Consider the following 11512-nt stretch of genomic DNA (forward strand, 5'->3'; position numbering starts at 1 on the left):
ACTGTTTGCCTAAATGTCTTTACCTCACGTCTTTTCCTGTTCTATGTAGTTAGGCACCAAAATCTGTGAGGAATCCTAGGACCAGTTCCCTGGAAATACCAAGGGATTATAATCACACTGTTAAGTGTTTTTTTTTTTTAAATCACTTTGATAATGATGGAATACAACTCAAATAGGAACAAGGTGCCATTACATTTGCAATATCATTATAGACATGAATCAATGCATGTTTTTCTGTGTCTTCACACTCCTAATCTCTTTATGTCAGGCACACTTGTAGGTATCAATGATAGGAAAGTGAAGATTCCCCCATACTTCCCCGAAAACCTCATAGTCTAGGTGAAAGAAAAGCTTGTAGATAATGATCATGAAGCAAAGTAGTGAGTGAGCCATCTTCTTCATGTTCTCCTACACATATGCAATTGGAACAGAGAAGTTATTTACTCTATGTGGAAGAATGTGGTATTGTGTTCCCCGAAATATTGTGTACCCTAATAAACTTATCTGGGGTCAGAGACAGAACAGCCACAATATTAAACATAGAGGATAGGCAGTGGTAGCACATGCCTTTAATCCTAGCTTTCCAGAGGCAGAAATCCATGTGTTTAAGGATACAGCCAAGCATGGTGACTCACGCCTTTAATCCCAGAAAGCGAGCCTTTAATCCCAGGGAGTGAAGCAGAAAGCAGAAAGATATATAAGGCGTGAGGACCAGAAACTAGAGGCATTTGGCTGGTTAAGCATTTGGCTGGTTAAGCATTCAGGCTTCTAGCAGCAGTTCAGCTGAGACCCATTCTGGATGAGGACTCAGAGGCCTCCAGTCTGAGGAAACAAGACCAGCTGAGGATCCGGCGAGGTGAGGTAGCTGTGGCTTATTCTGGCTCTCTGATCTTCCAGTGTTCACCCCAATAACTGGCCTCAGGTTTGATTTTATTAATGAAAACTTTTAAGATTCCTGCTACAGAAGAAGAAAGGAGAATTTGAGGAAATTACCTAGGAATGGTAATTTAAGGCGAATTATAACACATATATGCATGACATTAGCAGATATGTGGCATAAAATAGAGAAAGAGCATAGCTGCTCTTCACCTGTTAACATTAAGAAGTTAAGTTCTACATTTGTAATGCCAATTCCCTGGTCTGAGGGAGGTAGGGGTTTTTAAATGCTGAGAGTATAGGCCGTGTGCTCATCATCATTCTTGAAGAGTTAGGCAAAAATCTAGCTGGTACTGAGTTTCCTATCATTTTGAAAGTACATTGGCAATAGTTCTCTAGATTTCTAAATGAAATCATTTATGCCTATATTCCTGGGAATTTATTTAAAAAAACAAGTATTCATTGTAAAGACTAAAATGTGCTAAGTATATCAACTTTATAAGAACTTTTGCAGATTTTCAATGGGTTAAAACTTTAGAATCCACATGGAAGTATGGAAACACACCAAAGACAAAAATGTGAAGTTACCCAATCTGATATTTATGCTCTGATCACTAACATGGAGGAAAGACTTGAGGCAAAAATTCAGATTGTTGTCTTGACACACTTCAGTTTAAGGAATTTAATGTTTTTATGATCCTATTTTCAATAATTAGTACTGAAAAAGCAAAGAAAAACTTTGATATAAGTCCCCAAAGATTAATATTAAGATTGAAGACATTAGCTTGACAACAGTATTAGATTCAAAAACTAAGGGCTTGATCCACTGTGAACATCAGAAAGAAACAATTTGATATCACTACCCAAAGAGAAAATTTCATACTGAGTAACAAAATCATGAGAATAAGCTTTCCAGCAGAGAGACGGGAGACTCATCTCAGTTATAAGTGATCAGACCCTCAAACATTTTGTTCAAGGATCCACATTCTAAAAGAGATATAAGCAAATCAGAATGCATTCAGAAAAGGTTGATGAAGTCCTGTTAAAGACTGAGTTTAGCTGGGAAAGAGAAAGGCAATCTGAGGCAGAAATGTCATAGTTATCTTCAAAGACTTTTAGTGCTGTCTTGTAGACGACCTAATAGACTTTTGTAAATCCAGCTGTCCTACTCACTGGATGTTATACAAAGGTAAGAGATAGGATTATAGAACTGAGGTCATATATAATAATACTTTAATACTATGCTCTGTCATGGAAGATCATGAAGTCTTTAGAGTTGGACTGGTTTATCCAGATGAGATAGACAACCCATTGGGGATACTGCAGAGGGGGGTTAAAAGTTTGGAAGAAATGTAGTGAAACATCTGTCCCAAATTTGAAAGTCAATGACTCGGGTTATTCTCTCCAGAAATCCCTACTTGGCATGCTTCCCCAAGACCAATCTAGGCTATGTGTTACTTCTCTTTCGTATTTGTTTAGGAGTCATTGAGCCGTTAGGAGTACCAGTGACACAGGGTAGGTAGGGTAAGACACCAGAATGGCAGCTGAAATAAAAGGCTGATGTGTGAGAACAGAAGGACAATGCAGACAGAGGCAGCTACCATCAGATTCTGGTTGAAGAACAGAAGCTTACATCATAGTAGCTACCCCAATGGTTGAAACTTCGTAATGAGGAATCGTTTTAATAAAGCTAATTCCAGTAAAAGTTAATCACACTTGAATCCTCAGAAGGGATCCTGGAAGGCACATTGTAAAACCCAGAGAAATAGCAATGGGCTCACGGAGTTTATAGCCTTTGAGGATAAGGGATGCACTTGATACATATTTTAAAGTAGAATCCTTTTATTGGTAGAAAGTTAATTTCTGAACTAGGGAATTTCTCTGACTATGCAACACCTGTCCTTCCAAAGATTCAAGATAATAATGTATCTGTTGCTTCCTGATTTGGTGATTGTCACAGAGCAATAAAATTTAATTTGTGTAACAGTATAAACAGAGTCAAAGCCTCAGATTACTGTTGTAATCACTCTGACGGTCTGGTTTTAAATGAATGATTTGTGGTAAACAACAGAGACATAATTCTGGCAAAAGAATGCTCCAAATGCCTTTGGTTTGTCTTCTCATGACTCTTGAAGAGTCACTTAGTGTAAGCCCTGACAAATGACTGACATGTCACAAGTCCCTTCTTACAATAACTCTCTTTAATGTATTGGATCTCTGGAGTTTTGTTTGAGTGTGGAACTTAATGACTACTGGTATCTATTTTTCAAGTTCTTAAGTATCTATAAATACTGCGTCTATTTCTTTGCATAAGGTGATGGGGTGCTGTAATATCTACTTTAATTAAAAATGCTTCATTGAAGAGGTTTCATCTTGTGGCAAATTGATTTTTGTGGCTTCCAAGGAGATAATTACACATCCAATTTCAAGACAGTCTGGCTATGTTCTTTCTGCCTAGTGGGACTTTCTGATGTTTGCTTTTGGTGTGGGTTGTTATTAACATCAAGAATTTTGTTACCCTTGAAACTTTGATTTATCTTAAACTTTATGAAAACATAAACATTTGTAGGTGTGCCCATGTACACACCTACAAATTTATATATTGACTGTAGGTATGTATTATTTGTTATTTCAAGAAATAGTTAAAGAGTGATTGTATTTTGTAAATGTTTTTGATAAATTTCAGAGTAAATATTTATATATATATTTTGTTTTTTTGAGACAGGGTTTCTCTGTGTAGTTTTGGTGCCTGTCCTGGATCTTACTCTGTAGACCAGGCTGGCCTCAAACTCACAGAGATCCACCTGGCTCTGCCTCCTGAGTGCTGGGATTAAAGGTATGTGCCACTACCACCTGGCTAATATTTATATTATAATTGTCTCTTTTTTTTCCATTTAGTGTCACCAAGGATCTATCACTACTCACCAAGTGTGGATCCCAAGATGAGTAGTAACTCTCTTAAACTTTCTCCTGTCCATAATAGGAATGCACATAATTTTGTCAACTTGGAAAAAAAAGTAAGGAAAAAATTGGAGATGGTAATAATTTTAAAAAATACCCTTCAGCTAAAAAATACTTTTTAATGTAGATTCAAATACAGACAAAATCTATAGCCTGAATCCATTCATGAATTTCATGAATGAGCACTTTAAAAAGTTGACTACTTACAGAAGAATAAATATAAATTTTGAATTTCCTGTGCAGTCCATGAGATTTTGTTTTCTTTACTCAAATTAGTAAGTACATTAAGGTTCTGTGCATCTGTGTTAAGACCATTGGTCCTACCAAGCTGGGACTCAGGCTCTATCAAGTGTCCATAATGCTTTTTTTTAAACTTAAATATGAACATTTTTTCACTTTATTTGCATAGTTAGATTTACTAGTTGTCTAACAATGATGGGATGGTTAAGGGTTTTACAGTCTCCAGTGAAATATTGGGCAATCACTAATGTCATGGCTATAAAGGGCCTAATTACAAAGTTATTATCTAGTATGATTACATAAAGTTATGATTATATTCCAGGAAATAACATGACACAATGTTTTGTCATGGCTTAAAACAAAAGGGCATGCCGAACTATAGACACAGGATCATTTCAATCACATAAAAATTAGAAGGGAGCCGGGCGGTGGTGGCGCACGCCTTTAATCCCAGCACTCGGGAGGCAGAGCCAGGCGGATCTCTGTGAGTTCGAGGCCAGCCTGGGCTACCAAGTGAGTCCCAGGAAAGGCGCAAAGCTACACAGAGAAACCCTGTCTCGAAAAACCAAAAAAAAAAAAAAAAAAAAAAAAAAAATTAGAAGGAAGTAAACATGTTGGATCTGATTTAATTGGGGGTAGAAGTATAATTTTTATTCTTTGAAGTATTTTCTTGTTTTCTCCATGTATCACCTGTTCTGTCTTTCACTGGCAAGTAATTAGAATAAAAAATGGCCAAAAGAGCTTTTATGATCAACCAGAAACTCTAAAGATAAAGGAAGTGATGATTTTAGAAAACTTGCCAAGTGATAAACATCTTTGTATTGCTTAAGAGATTACATTACATTAAGAGATGACTCAAGCAAAATCCAACACAAAGTAACAAACATATGAACAAAAGTAGTACTTTCATTCTGTTTCATGCAGGTATTTACTGAGCAGTTTCTATGGCATTGCTTAGAAGTATCCACAAACTATGGAGTAGTTATATTTCTACATATTATCAAATAATTAGATTTCTCATTGGTTGCTGGTAAATATTGTACTAATGCCAAAAGCATTGCTTTTACTAATGTGTACTGTGGACTTGGATGTTATTGTTTTTGATAGTAAATTGAGCCACTGGCGCCCAATGTTTGTGTTACGAATTCTTGAAAAAGCTGCTTGGCTAGGGCCTTGCGGGCCCCAGCTCAGCGCCGGTTGTGGTGATGCACGCCGGTAGGATTTACTGAAGGAGTCAGAGGCAGGAGGATCCCAAGTTTGAGGCTGGCCTAGGAGGCTTGGGAGAAGCTTCGGCCTGGACTGAGCCACAAACAGTGGTGGGACCATGGAAGCAGTGGCTGCTGCTCCACGTTGCCAGCTCCTTCTCATCGTGTTGGTGACTGTGGTGATGCTGCTACCTGGGACAAAGGGTTTATTGCTGATTGTTCAGAGAAGAATTACCAGGACCATCGTGTTACAAGAAAGCATCGGCAAAGGTCAGTTTGGAAAAGTTTGGCAAGACAAATGGTGGGGAGAAATTGCTGTGAAGATTTTCTGTTCTAGGGAAGAATACTCATGGTTCCGAGAGACAGACATTTATCAGACTGTGATTGCTCCAAACCACAGAGGAGGCACAAAAAAAAAAAAGTCTGCAGTGACCCATGACCACGCTGAACAGCAACTTTAAATTCTTCAAAAAGAAGATGGGACTCCACAAAGATGATTCTACACAGACTATGGTAAAGCCATGAAGCCGATTAACACCATGGAAAAATCAACTTTGGACTACAAACTGGTCAGGACAATTTCGAGGTGACTAGCTGAGATGATCCAGCTTGACAGACTACTCGAACAAAAACTTATGACAAGCCCTGAACTTTCCTTTTATGCAGAGACTGGACTTGATACAGGACTTGATAATTAACCCAAAAATTTTCTTTTCAAGATTTCCTAAAGATATCTTCACCCCTAGAAAGCAAAAAGAAAAAGAGAATATAGATATGAGATAGATCATCGAATCTACTCTGAGAAAAAAGATAAAGAAATAATAGGATAAATAGGTAGATCACTGAATCTACACTGAAAAGAAAAGGGGGAAGATATAAAAATGACAAAAGGTCGATACTGAATCCATTATGAAAAGAAAAAAGAGAGAATATGGTTATGATAAGATAAAAAGGGAGATTATAGAATCTACTTTTAAAAAGGAGCTACTTGTTTTAAATAAGATAAGTAATGAAAAAATTTTGGTCTGATTTTATCAGATGTTACTGGACTGGACATTGTTAATATATATAATGGAGTTTTTATCTGAATCTGTCAAATGTTAATGGACTAGACATCATTAATGTAATTTTTGGCTGATTATTGTATATGCTTATTGGATAGTTTTTCTTGTATTAGTTATAAGCCTTTTTTAATTTTAGACAAAAAGAGAGGAAATGTGGTGGTATTGTGTTCCCCAAAATATTGTGTACCTTAATAAACTTATCTGGGGTCAGAGAACAGAAAAGCCACAAGATACTCAGGCTAGAAAATGTTAGCACACGCCTTTAATCCTAGCATTCCAGAGACAGAAATCCCTCTGGATCTCTGTGAGTTCAAAGCCGCATTGGAAACAGCCAGGCATGGTGACTCACGACTTTAATCCCAGAAAGCAGCCTTTAATCCCAGGGAGTGGTGGTAGAAAGCAGAAAGGTTTATAAGGCGTGAGGACCAGAAACTAGAGGTATTTTGGCTGGTTAAACATTTGGCTGGTTAAGCGTTCAGAATTTCGAGCAGCAGTTCAGCTGAGAGCCATTGGGATGAGGACACAGAAGCTTCCAGTCTGAGGAAAGAAGACCAGCTGAGAAGTTGGCCAGGTGGGGTTAGCTGTGGCTTGTTCTGTCTCTCTGATCTACCAGCATTAAGCCCAATAACTGGCCTCAGGTTTGATTTTATTAATAAGAACTCTTTAAGATTCATGCTACAGCATTGCTTTTACTAATGTGTACTGTGGATTTTGATGTTATTGTTTTTGATAGCAAATTGAGCCACTGATAGGTTCTGTTTGGGTATCACATATAACACAGGATATGATTGATTACAAAATTTACTGTGTATAGGGTGGTTTGGGCATCTTGTTTATCTGCAGGCTTTGGGTCATTCAGTACCAGCTGGGACCTAAGATTACATTTCTAGGACACTTATTTTTGGTACCCAGATTCTAGAGAATTCTAAGGCCTCCCACATCTTCAAATGTTCACGATTTTACCCCTGCCTTGATTTCCACAGAGGGGAGGGACTCAGGGCTAACTATTTTCAAAAGGTCACTTCTTTATCTCCCCACCAACAGTTTTACCACCTTGAATCCTTTGGTTGGAGAAGAGCAGTAGGGCATGATGTCTGCCACTGTGACTGTCAACATGGAAGAGACTTGGGACCATGACTGTGGAGGGAGGGGGAAAAGGAACCACAGGGTGGCATGGCAGGTCAGTTACTGCATTCTATTTTATTGACACCACGTCCTTCCTAGCCTTCTCACTGGAACTAATTAAACAGGCCCTCAGGCTAATGTGTGGCACAGCTTCAATGCCTCTAAATTGTAGAATTATATTGAACTGTCCAGCTCCTAGGGACTATTTTATGCAATGGACTTGTGCCAGGTACTAAAGGCAATAAAAGTAAGGTTATATATATATATATTTTTTTTCTTTTTAACCTCAAGCAGCTTGTACTTGGTTGAATAGGTACGAGAGGGAGAGAAAGCAATATGAAAAACTGAAGAAAATGGGCGATGCCATTCTTTATTGGCATTCTTTACCAAGGACAAAATGTTAACATTGAAGATATTTGCTGGGTAATGTGAATTTAATGAAAAGAAATACATTATCTGACTTATTCTAATCAAGTTAATTGGCTAATAGGAAGAGTCCCAACAATATGTTTAATACTAAATAACAGCATTTATTTTCATAGCAACACTTAGACCCCTAGAGTCAACCTTTCCTGTCTGGAATGAAATGTGACTCTTAACAATAGGGTGGACAGGACAGTCTGGATCTTGCGGGTCCCCTAGAGGTCCTTGTGTTAAAGGGGTGGTACTCAGTGTGTGGCACTATTGCATGGTGGAACCTTAGCTAGGTCACTGGGTCACTTAGCTGTGTGCCCTTGGAAAGGGTGTTGGAAGCCAAGGCTTTACTCTCCTCCATTCTGCTTCCTAGATACCATGAAGTGAGTAGTTATGGTTATAAAGGGCCTGCATACCCAGCAAGCACTTCCCATGATGCAATGCTCCACAGGCTCCATGCAGCAGGCCCAGGTAACAGGTAAAGACTGTGAGTAAAACATAAACTTTTCTCCCTTTTATGTTGACTGTCTTAAGTATTTTGACACAGTAATGAAAAGTAACACAGTTGATATTCCATTTTTCTATTTTAAACAGGCTCAAGGCATATATTTGGATGAAGAACATCTCATAATACTAGACAATATGTTGTTTTTATTTCAAGAAATGAATCTGGGCTGCTGAGTTGGTTCAGTAAGTAGAGTGATGACTGCCAAGCATAAGAACCCTAGTTCAGGTCTCCATCACAGATCAAAATCTGAGTGTAGGAAGTTACTCAGTAACTCAGTTCCGGGACAGGATGGAGACAGGCAGTCCTAGGGCCTTACTGGTCAGCCACTCTAGCTGAAACAGGGGAGAATGATAGAGAAACACACTGGACAATGACCTTTGGCCTCCACATGCACACATATGGGTGAATATAGCCACATGCAGATGTGCAAATAGCCATGAGTGATACATACACTCAAAATAAAACAATGGAGTCTGGAAAGATGGCTCAGTGGTTAAGAGTACTCAATGCTCTTCTAGAGGACCTGAGTTCAATTCACAGAACCTGTGATAGCTGACATCCATTTATAACTCCAGTCCCATGGGTCCAACTCCCTCTCCTGGCCTTCTGAAGCCACACACACACACACACACACACACACACACACACACACACGGTCCCCAGACACACATGCAGGCAAAACACCCAAACACATAAAACTTTTTAAATGACAAATAAAACAAAATAAAAAAGAAAATATATTTCATAAGGCAACTGGAAACACATTCCTTTTCCTGAAACTGGCATTGAAGCTATTTGTATTGGCCTGATATCTGCTATACACAGTGTGGCCTTAGGAAACTTAATGCATAGAATTCCCAGTCACCTAACAGCAGAGCTCTGATGGTTACATCCATGCTTGATCCTGGGGCCTTTGGCTCCTTTAGGTTGTTCTCCTGGTTAATTGACTGTGATAGTTAGTCTTGGTGGTCCTTTGGCTGGTGTCTATATTTCTGATATCTGGCTGGGCCTCGGAAGGCAGTACCTAATGCAGGGTCCGATGTCGGACACATTTCTAGGCAATGCTATGACTTCCCTTCTTAATCCTTTTCTCCTCAATAATACTTAATAATTTCTAGAATTGTATTGAAGGTACATCATTTTCTCAAAAGCTTTTTCTCATATGTAACACTTCTCGACAATCAACTAATTTCTTTTCAAAATTACATTTTTTTTTCTTTTTTCGAGACAGGGTTTCTCTGTGTAGCTTTGCGCCTTTCCTGGGACTCGCTTGGTAGCCCAGGCTGGCCTCGAACTCACAGAGACCCGCCTGGCTCTGCCTCCCCAAAATTACATTTTAAGAAACTGTTTTAGTTACTGCACAGTACACCAAGTATTTAGGTTAGTGAGATTTTGGGATGTTTTTCAAAGCAAATGGGAAAGGTTTGGCCCATGTTCTCACCACAAATTGAGATAAGGTCTGAATGGCATCTGTGTTCTTTCCAGTGATGTCTGGAATTTAGTTTGGAGGGTAAGGCCTCTTTCATGACTGTGTCTACCTTGACCTCGTGAACTCATTGATGTTCTTCCCTCCGCCTCTCAGAAAAGCCTCCATGGCCTGCTGTGAGCACCTCTGGGTTTGCCTCACTTCTCTGTCTCAGTCTGGTGCATGTGTGCCTCTCTTGGGTCTGCCTGCCCGTACACAGATGGATCTCAACCTCCAGAGATGGATGCCAGGAGATCACAGGTGACAGAGCAGGGATTTGGAGCTGGCCACTCAGTTCCCAGTGATTGACAGAGCTGAGGCAGACAAGGACTGTGCATTAAGATGAGATACAGGTGAAGGAAGGTTACTGTCAGCTCCAATTTACCAGTCACTGTGGGGAGTATGAGAGAGTAGTGAGTAAAACAAAAATGTGGCCGGAAGGCATTAAAACGTAAGATTAGAGCTAAGAGCCAGCCTTTCCACCAATAGAAAACTGACCAGGATGCAGACAAACAAGAGAAACACATCCCCAAGCCACATAATATTTTCTACAGGCAGTGACTCAATGGAAGGGGTGGGGCATAAGTGGGGAGGGGGAGGGGGAGAGGGAAGGAAAAAGGGAGAGGGAGAAAGGGAAGAGAGAAAGAGAAGGGAAAGGGGAGGAAGGGGGATGTACATGGAGAGAAGGTGGTGGAGGGTCACGGGAAGGGAGGCAGGAGAGAGAAAACGAAGAGAGGGAGATGGGGGTAGGAGAGAGAATTCAGAAGTACACAAAGAATTTGGAAAATTAGTAAAGATTTGAAAGTTCAGCCGTTCTCTCCAGTGTAACTTGCTGAAATATAACTGATTATTCCTGGGGGCTCTTTTTTTTTTTCTGAGACAGAGTTTCTCTGTGTAGCTTTGCGTCTTTCCTGGAACTCACTCTGTAGCCCAGGTTGGCCTCGAACTCACAGAGATCCGCACCTGCCTTTGCCTCCAGAGTGCTGGGATTAAAGGTGTGCACCACCACCGCCTGGCTCCTGGTGGCTCTTATCATTAATCCTTCTTACTTCCCTTATACTTGAACAGTTATCAGTTCCTGAATATGTGAACTTCAGCTGTAAATATTCAGATCCTTCCCACACACAAATCCGTTCAAGTCTGCCCAGTTCCCGCCATTGAGCTGTGTCTTGACCGCTAGTAACTGCTTGGTAATACCTCCCTTGTTCACATTGGCAGTGATTTGGGTTTTTTTATTTTTATTTTTTTTTTTTTTTTGGTTTTTCGAGACAGGGTTTCTCTGTGTAACTTTGCGCCTTTCCTGGGACTCACTTGGTAGTCCAGGCTGGCCTCGAACTCACAGAGATCTGCCTGCCTCTGCCTCCCGAGTGCTGGGATTAAAGGCGTGTGCCACCACTGCCCGGCAGGGTTTTGTTATTCTTAACCACTTCCACATGCATTTGTCCAAAGCAGAAAATGTTAGCACATTTCTACCTTAATTATCTTGTCGTGTAGGATTAAGACACTGAATGAACGTAGAAAATATTTCATAATGAACTCTTCTCCAGTCATTTTAGAATACTTCTATTCTTACTCTTTTTCTTTTAATGAACAGAAAGTTAAAATCATCAGAATTTGACACATGAACACTATCTATTCCCTAGACAGGGTTTTT

At 39.7% G+C, this 11512-nt stretch overlaps 1 long non-coding RNA gene across 1 annotated transcript in view; it reads left to right on the forward strand.

Annotated features, from left to right (window-relative positions):
* The window catches only part of LOC128096436 (uncharacterized), a 33584-nt gene extending 28945 nt beyond the window's left edge, over positions 1 to 4639 (forward strand). Inside the window, exon 4 of the long non-coding RNA XR_008213643.1 lies at positions 3775 to 4639. This is a non-coding gene — a long non-coding RNA (uncharacterized LOC128096436). The remainder of the gene's footprint in view (positions 1 to 3774) is intronic.
* Positions 4640 to 11512: the final 6873 nt, after the last annotated feature.

Source organism: Peromyscus californicus, unplaced genomic scaffold, assembly GCF_007827085.1.
Source record: "Peromyscus californicus insignis strain IS unplaced genomic scaffold, ASM782708v3 Scaffold_11__1_contigs__length_118956290, whole genome shotgun sequence".
NCBI lineage: Eukaryota > Metazoa > Chordata > Mammalia > Rodentia > Cricetidae > Peromyscus > Peromyscus californicus.